Source organism: Musca autumnalis, unplaced genomic scaffold, assembly GCF_047663935.1.
Source record: "Musca autumnalis isolate F117 unplaced genomic scaffold, ASM4766393v1 scaffold_1, whole genome shotgun sequence".
Lineage (NCBI taxonomy): Eukaryota > Metazoa > Arthropoda > Insecta > Diptera > Muscidae > Musca > Musca autumnalis.
Window position 1 is genome coordinate 7,223,204 of NW_027411644.1, and position 9,768 is coordinate 7,232,971.

Consider the following 9,768-nt stretch of genomic DNA (forward strand, 5'->3'; position numbering starts at 1 on the left):
TAAAAGAGAATAACAAAAAATTTTCTAATGAAAATTTTCATAGTCTGGCATAAGACAATACGAACAAATTAACTATGTTCATATTTATATTAGGAAATTTTCCTTGCGGCAAATGTCAGTTTGAAGGAGAGAGAGGTGAAGCATATGGTAACTCTTTACCTCTCAACACCCTCTCTCACCTACAACCTTACAATTGCCGCATAGAAAATTGCCTAATGTAAATATGGACTATGAAACAAAGGTGTTTGTTATTTTTTTTTTTTTAATTTGTTATTTATCAGAAGCAAAAAGCAAGAAAATAATAGAACGTAAAGTAGCTTTTGGGAGTTTTTCACTCGTTTAGATTTGTATCAATGGCATCAAGAAGCAGACACTGAAATTAATAAAATTTAAAATTTACTGAGTTGACGTATGACTACTATGATGCAATTAATAAGGTGAGCCAGAAACTACAACAACAACACTATTTTGAATGAGATTCCTTCAAGCTTTCAACATTTTTGTTAACGTTTTTACACGATTAATACACAATTGTAATGAAGATTAGGTGAAATCAGTTGGTCTTGCTGTTCAACCTTATATAATACAACATTATGTATGCCGACCACATTTTATTAGAAGTAACTACCATGGATAGATAAGTCGACTTTCCTTTAAAGGAATAGTCGACTTTTTTGTTGCATAGTCTTAAAACCAAAGCCGACTTTTTATTGTGGAAATTTTTCATAGGCACTTTTCTGATAATAATCGGCTTTGAGTTGACTGGAAATATCAAAAATCGACTTTAAGTGATTTGTCAAAATCAAAAATCTGACATTAGACTTCTACTTTCGTTTAAGTATCTCTTGTTTTTACTAGAAATTCATGGACATTTAAAATATGTATGTATATGAAAGTATATTAAGATCGGGTGACGTATGATGAATAAATGCTTAGTATGTATTATCCGCATCAGCACTGCTCCGCTTGATGAAATGACTTAATATACTTGTGTGGTAGAGTTGGGTAATCTAGTTCCTAGTTCCTTGTACTAGTTCCAAAACGTATGAGTAACATCATGAAATATAACGTGTGATGTTAAGTATACGTAGTTTGTTGAAAGAAAATATGTGGACCATTGGAACTGCGAAGTGAACTAGATAGTTCCATATAGTTCCTTTGGCACAACTCTATTGTGTGGACTTGTGAAATCTCGTATTTTAGAGTCTAGCCGTTGTTTTGGGCAGCACATTAATTTCTCTACCCTTCCAAAGGATTGAACTATTTATATTTTTGAACCATAAATTTAACTGCTAAACTGTTCGGTTTGTCCCAATTTGATGGCAAAATAAAAATATGAGTCAGAATATTGGTGCTTTTTTTTTTTTGTGGGGAATGCTGTTGCAATTTATTTCTTTTTTTTGCAAAACAGTCTGGCCTTATCCCATTTTTTTAATATTAAGAAAAAAACTAAATAATTTATTAGTGGAGAAAGTCTGACATTGTTCGGCAAGGGGTAAGACAGGGAAGACTAGTTTCGATCCTCGCCGCGGGATCATCAGTACCCTTGTTTCTTGTTTGTGGACATTCTCCACTGCAATTATTTTTCAATAACTTCTTCAGCAAAAAATTTTTTATAACCAAACCTCAATCGTCGGTTCGAAATATGGGAGTGACCAAAGAAAAAATCTCAATGAGAAGTTTTTCCTTGGCAACCCATTATAACCCGAATGAAAGTGCTTGCAAAACAAGACAAATGGATATATGGAACTTATTAGAATGTTCCAATGAAAATAGCGAAAAATAAATCAAGGATCAGTTTGTTTGTATCCCTGTGCTCTATAGATCATAATTATAATTGGATTATGGCGAAAATAGACGTTTGTACGAATCAGCATGATCAAGCAAAGCAACGAGTTTAAGATATATTCATTGACTATTTCTCGAACTGACTCATCATTAGTCTGTCGGTTAAGCGAAAGAAAACATTATTCTTTCTAGAATTTATAGAAAATATAAATCTTTCTTTCAAAAAGACGCATTACTTAACGAACGTCGAATAAATTTAGAAACTTGTACTTTTCACCATTTTCAGACACCATTTTATTTGATTCTATCTACATGGCATGGAATATGACATGACATATCATGACATTGAACTGTGTCTGTGTCTATGAAAAACTAAAACATCTTGCGGATCTCTAGACTCGAACACCACACGGATATGTTGTTATGTTATGGATGTCAAGAACGGCATTGCCTATATTGAACGTCATTGCCTATATCGTAGTACCCTACCCACAGCGCCCAAGGTGATACAAGTCGTTCGGATTAAATAACGAGACTACTATACAGTGCTTAAATAGCCCAGAGGGAAAGTTTTGCGGTCACATCCCTTCAAACACAACTATTGAGACCTAAGTATTGGCTTTCTGTGAAAAGCATCCATCGATCTCTCACCGTCTCTGACTTTATCTACATTATCGGAGTACATAGTGGATCATCACAGTTATGACATACACACACTGACAGAAAAAGCTACGTAATATGAATGAAATCCTACGTTGTATCAATGAAACTTGTCATTGATTTTGAGCCAACGTAGAGCTTCATTGAATAAATGAAAAAGTTTCATTGAAGTAAAATTAACGAAATTGCTCATTAATGCAATGAAACTCCTTCATTTATGCAATGAAACTTTTTCGTTAATGCAATGAAACTTTTTCATTAATGCAATGAAACTCCTTCATTTATGCAATGAAACTCCTTCATTGATGCTATTAAACTTTTCCGTTAATGCAATGAAACTTTTTCATTAATGCAATGAAACTCCTTCATTGATGCAATGAAACTTCTTCATTAATGCAATAAAATACTTTCATTGCTGTAATGACACGTTTTATTTATGCAATGAAGCCTTACGCTGGTTCAAAATCATTGACAAATTTCATTGATACAACGAAGCATTTTTCTTTTAGTGCACATTGATGACAGATTTACAGGAATTCGAAGGAGTTTTATCACTTGATTTACTACAGAGGTGCCCCATTAAATGGATCAATGTGACCCAAATTATATAATAAAGCCTCTCCTTATCTCGAGAGTGCATCGACGACAGACACGCAAAGTAAAGAGAATATATTTTAAAGATCAGATAAACATTGTTTTAATATTTTTATATCCTCAGCTTTAAGGCTAACGAAGTTATATACACTCTGTTACGATAAAAATGTGCCTCGCCGAAATAATGGTTTTAGACCCCAAGTGTCTTTGAACAACAAATTGGAGTTAATCCAAACTTAGTTTACATTCGAAGATGGGTTACTTAGGGTACCCCACAAAAGTTAAAAAAAAACGATAAAATGGTGAGAGCGATAACACTCGAACGGAAAACCGATTTGCTGGAAAACTTCGTGCTCGTAATATCTTGTCTAAACATAGTTTAAGTTCAAAGATTGGCTATATCGGTCCACTATTTCGGATACCTTACAAATAAAATTTAAAAATGTTCGCTTAAATGGTTAGCACAATAATTTCCCAGCGGATCAATCGATTTTGTAAAAAATTTCTTTCTCTTAATATTTTATTGAGACATAGAATATGTCCAATATGGACTCCTTCGGGTACCTCCTACACAAATTTTACTAAAGTGCAGTTAAAGGATACGTCTCGGATCGTTTTGAAATAGTTTGTAAAGGGTTGTCCTTGGTATGTCCATACTTCCATATCCATTTTGGCTGAAACTTTACACATCGTAAAATTTCTTCCAAAATTGTACAAGTTCCAAGAAGGTCTATATCGGGCAACAGCTTCGGAATCTTCCTCACAAAATATACACTTTTAATGGGCATTTCGAAGACTGGCAATTTTTACCGCACTTTTGCACCTTGTGGTCCTGTTTTCAGCAATATAAAAATCCTAAAGTGACCAACAAAAATGGCTGTGTGCGCGATTAGGAGTGCACGTCGTAATATATATCTGAAAATATAAATCAAGTTGGAGTATAGACTATATCGGATAACTACTTCCGCTACCTCCCTCACAAATGTGTAAAATTTTCGCCTAAGTGCAGCTTAAGATCTGTTCGAGGATTGTTTTGAAATGTTCATCAAAGGCAGCCGATGTGATTCTGATTCAAATTATATATAATTTTTTGAAGACAATTCCATGCTTCCAAGAGCACTAAAAAATCCTGCGGTGACCAACTAAAATATCTGGTTGTCACGAAAAAATCGATGGGATGACCTTCTCTTCCGTTCATTCCTTCAAGTACATCGACTGCAAGCGTTCAGCAATTTTGTGCTTTAATAAAAATCTAATTTACTATGCAAAATGTCCGCATTTTTTCAGAACATCCACAATCGGTAAGATTTATGCCTCAAAAGTTTCCATTTATTTTTCGCTCAAAGAAAGCCTTCCAGTTTTCAGTTGTCACTGTCTGTCCATCATCAAATTAGTATTTTTGTAGTTTATTACCAGACCCACTATGGTACATTGTTTCGGATTTTCAAAGGTCTTTTGCAACAGAAAATCCGGATTTTCAAAGGTCTTTTGCAGCAGAAAAACCATGTCTGGTACTGAACTGTTCGATTAGGTTATTTCCTATTTAAATACGCAAAAGTCTTTCTAATGCAGCCGAATGTGGAGAAAAAGGTATGCTATCGATACAATCTTCGTGCATTAATTTTTTCAACCGTTCGTCAGCAATTCGAAAAAGCGCTCGTCCTAGGTGTTTTTGCCACACAAAGACCTGAACATGCCTGGTAAATAGCAACCCAAATATGGAATTACTATATTCAGTATTATACTCATTCTCTCTCTCTTTTTCTGATGGCTTGTGTTGCAAACTGAGATGAATTATTAGAAGAAATCTTCAGACGATATTTAAAAATATTGTACATTTTTAAAATTAATAGACAACTCAAAAACCGTCTCCGATATAAATATTTGTGTCATTTCTATATTTACAAAACAAATATAATGAGAATGAGAAAAAGTGAAAGAAAAGAGAATATGTTCCTCTTTAACTTGCAATAAATCTTTGATTATTCAACTCAACTCTAATGAGAAAATTAATAAAAATTGCCATTAAATGATCTTGGCCCTAAAGGCTAAAATTCCAAAGAGAATATGTGTTATTTGTTGTCCCGTGAAGGTACAAAGAATATCTTTCCATTCAAAAATTAAAAACAATCCCTAATTTAAAAAAGTGCCCATATTCTATTAGAATATAAAATTAAATTGTTAAATTATTAAAGAAATTAAACCTTATAAAATTAACCGATATTCTCAACTGGAAATTGCATTTAAAAACTGGATATGTTTGTTAGCGTTAGCCTTTACCCCATTAAACAAAAAACCCAACCCTCGTATATTGAAAATAAAATCATATAAATGTGTCTTTATGCAAAACAAATACAACAACAAATCAAATATTTAATGTTATTTTGTACAATTACAAATAAGTTGCAAATGATCATGTTGTCGTAATGAAAATGCGAAAGAAGAAGATGAAGAAGAATGTGAAGCGGAGCAAGCAAGACAAGTTGAGTTTATTTATGAATGAATTTATTGATTATTTAATAAAAAACTAAAAACAAATCCAAATGGAACTAAACAAAAAACCAAAACAATTCTTTAACTAAATCTAAGTAAGTAAAAATAAATGTTTAGCCTTCTTAAATGAAAAATGAATGAAAAGAAAAGAAATGAAACGAAATGAAATGAAACACAAAACAACCCTCAACAAATATTTACTCTCAGATCCAATATTGAATTGAATTAACAATAAAAAAGTATTAATTTGCATCATTTATCTACAAACAAACAATAAATCAAATATACAAAATTCCTCTGATCCCTCAACTAAATGAGAAAAAAGAAACCATTTAAAACAAAACACTTATTGACAATTTACACAAACTAAACTCAAAACTTCCCCATAACAGAAAGAAACATTTTTAAACTAAACTCAAAATTTAGTTAGTTTTAACAAAACTAGAATCGCAATAAATAAATTAAATAGACAAAAGGCATTTTTTGGATTTGTGGGGATTTCAGTTAAGATTTGTAATTAACTGGAATCCCTTCTCCAAAAAATTAAACAAATAATTAAATCTCAAAGCAGCAAAAATCATAATAGCAGGAAGAAGCACATACATACACACATATATAAACAACTTGCATAACTACATATAAACGAAATCTAAAAAAAAAAAAAACAAAAACAACATACAACTTCAATTTATATGAATGTCTCTTTCAAAAAACCAAACAAAATAACAAAACTAAAACACAAAATAAACTTTTTTAGTTTTTAATTAACAAAAAATAGGAATTTAATAAATTGACACTTGAAAAAGATACTTTTTAGCTTGGTAAACTCAAGAGTAACAAAGAAACAACTGAAATGTATAATCACAACTTCAGAAAACAAAACAAACACCAAACAAAAACAAACCATTTTAGTATTTACCACAGCTTAAATAAGAAAACCCAATTCCCCAAAAATAAAATCCAATTCATATAAAACAAAAAAACAAAAACACATTTTAATACTTTATAGCCACTAAGCCCACAAAAAACAGAATTTGAAATTCCCCTTTGAAAACAACAAAAATTAATACACAGACACAAAACCAAAAAAATGAAAATGAATTTACTTAAATAGTGAGCTTTTTTTAACAAAACAAAATCCCTAATCCAGAATGAGAAAAAAAATCCTAACAAATTTGACAACATCCTCTCAATGAAACGTGGACACTCTCCAAAAAAATAAATCTACTTAAAAAATAATGAAATCGAACTAAGCCTTCAGGACATTCAAGAAAAAAAGGCTTTTTTATTACTAGTCATAACTAAATGTGAGCTGATCGATCAATGAAGATCACTAATTAAAAGAAAAACAAAATTAATTAAAATAATAACAACAACTTCAAGTGACATCTAATAAGCTATAAAAAGTAATGAAAAAAAAACAAACAACAAAAAAAATTATATATTTAAATAAAGAAATGCATATAAACGTTTCAATAAATATTTAAATTGTGTTTTCATTTTGAGATAATGCGGGTGGGGAATGTATAAAATTAAAGCAAAAGGTATGTACTAAATAAATATTAATTTGTTGGGGTCGAAAGCAAAAAAGTGGCAGTAAGAGACAGATATGTACCATCAGAGTTAACAAAAAACAAGTAAGAAAGTATCAGTCAGCTGAGCCGACAGAGATATACCCTCAGTCACGTACCCCCGAAGAAAAAAAGTTAACACAATACTTCTGTAGGGTTTTTAGCTGTTGGGAACAGGATGGAAAGGGCCGCAAAAAACTACATGTTGCAACAAAATTCAGAATAATCCAAGACGAGTGCATTTTTTCCAAACTTTGGGTAGGGTGTACCCATAGGAGTGATCCGATGTAGTACATATTCGGACCTAATACAAATCTGTAGGAAATATTTTTTTTTCTTTATTAGTCTATGGATATTTTCCTTACAGACTATATAATTGAATATGTTGTACTTAATTTTCTGAATTTAAATATATTACAATTTTACTTTTCAATTTACAAAGTTTGAGCTTAATCGATTTCTCTTTTAAAGGGTTATTTTACAAATTAGTTTAGGTGGTGCCGGTAGGATTTTCTGGACCTTTTTGGATCATTATCTCAGGAAGTATGGACTTTCCCACGAAAAAAATTACAACGTCGTTGTCGCAAGTGCAAACTGCTGCGTCACAAATTAATAAGATCAGAGAGGAGTTGTTACAATATACTTTTTCCAAATTTTGTGTGGGAGGTACTCAAATGAGTGGACCTATATAGTCCATATTAGAACTCGATCTATGCCTGAAAGTAATATTACCAATAACAAAGTTTGGCTCAATTCGGTTATTCCCTCCTAGAGTTATCATGCCCACAATCTTGGCGAAAAATTTTTAACCTTTGTGGGGGAGGTACCGGAAGGAGTGGACCGATATGGTCTATCTTCGAATTTAAACTAAGTTTGGACAAAATATTGAAAGACCCAAAATTATAATCAAATATGTTGATCCGTTCGAGAGTTATCGTGCACTCCAACTACGACACATGGTATTATATGGGTTGTTTGCAGTTTTCGTGCTGATTTCTGAGGATATATGGACTTGCTCCTGAAAAAAATTATATCGTCGTAATGGGGGTAGTGAATACAAGTGGCTGCAACAAAAATCAAAGCGATTCGAGAGCAGGCCTTAAACTGCACTTAAGCAAAATTTTGTGTGGGAGGTACCCAAAAGAGTGAACCAATAGGGTCCATATTGGAACCTCAAAAAAGTATGGACTAATTCCGTTACTCCCTTCAAGAGTTTTCGTGCGGACAATTTTTCCGAACATTTTTGAACTTTTGTGGGGGAGGTACCTGAAGGAGTGGACCGATATGACCCATCTTCGAACTTAAATCAAATCTGGACAAAATATTTCGATACCCAAAATTTTAACCGAATCGATTGATCCGTTCGAGAGTTATCGTGCGCACCAGCCAGCCAGACAGACGGACAGACAGACAGACGGACGGACATTGCTAGATCGACTCAAAATTGTCTGATACGGATATCGTACAAACATACTTGGGTCTAAAACCATTATTTCGATGAGGCACATTTTTGGCCGTATCAAAGTGTAAATACCCTCTTTAGCCTAAAGGCTGAGGGTATAACAAGTGAGCAAAGGCTATAGTCGGGACGGGGGCGACTATGTGATACCATACACCACTATCCCTAGCAGTTGAAAATAAACAAGTAAAAAAGCGTTAAGTTCGGCCGGGCCGAACTTTTCATACCCTCCACCATAAAATATTCTGAACTAAAATGGAATAATTAGTTTTCATTCCTGTCCACAACTTTAAGTGGGTACGTTAAAATGTCAGATAGTGTACATGAAATGTTTCTTTCGTAGGCCCTTTTTTGTGGTGCCTATATCTAACTATGTATGCTGACAATTTTTGGTGGGCTAGAAATTGGGAGGTACCGTTATATAGGGGTTATAATAAAACATGGACCTATGTTGACAGTTTTTGATGGGTGCCTTTAATGTCAAATAACTCCTAATTCGGTTAAAAATTGTAGCTAGAATCCTCAAAATACCGAAAATGGATACATAACGTGGAACTTCAAATACCATTAACAGCTAGTTCGGAGGTATGTGGGCTATACGAAAATATGAATTTAAATGAACAATTTTTGTTGGCTTTTAAATTTCAAATTACAGAAAGTTCGTCCAAAAAATAAGGCTACGGTACGGAAAATTGGGAGGCTTGTTTTGGGGCTATACCAAAACATGGACCTACGTTCGGTTAAACATTTTAAGTAAAATCCTCAAAGTACCAAAAATCGGGAAGTATCGTTATATTGGGGCTATGTTGAAAATTGTTGATGCAGATGTGTGGTGATCACTACAACCTTCAAATGTCAAATTACTGCTAGTTCGGTTTAATATTGTAGTTAAAATCATCAAATTACTGAAAATCGGGAGGTGCTTTTATATGAGAGCTTTATCAATACATCGACCTTTCTTGACAATTTTTGGTGGAGAGGTGTGGTGACCACTAAGAATTTCAAGTGTCAAATGTTCAAATTACAGATAATTCGGTTAAAACTTGTAGGTAAAATTCTCAAAATACCGAAAATCCGTTATATGGAGATACCGAAATCCGTTATACCGAGGTACCGTTATATGGGGCTATACCAAAACATGGACCTACGTTCATAATTATTTCGAATATAAGTTTTTTGGTCACTAAGAACCCTAAATATCAA

At 32.9% G+C, this 9,768-nt stretch overlaps 1 long non-coding RNA gene across 1 annotated transcript; it reads left to right on the forward strand.

The window, feature by feature from the left end:
* Positions 1–2,994: 2,994 nt before the first annotated feature.
* LOC141390783 (uncharacterized) lies at positions 2,995–7,017 on the forward strand. Its single transcript, XR_012409469.1, has 2 exons — positions 2,995–4,475; positions 4,540–7,017. It is a non-coding gene; the product is annotated as an uncharacterized lncRNA (long non-coding RNA).
* Positions 7,018–9,768: the final 2,751 nt, after the last annotated feature.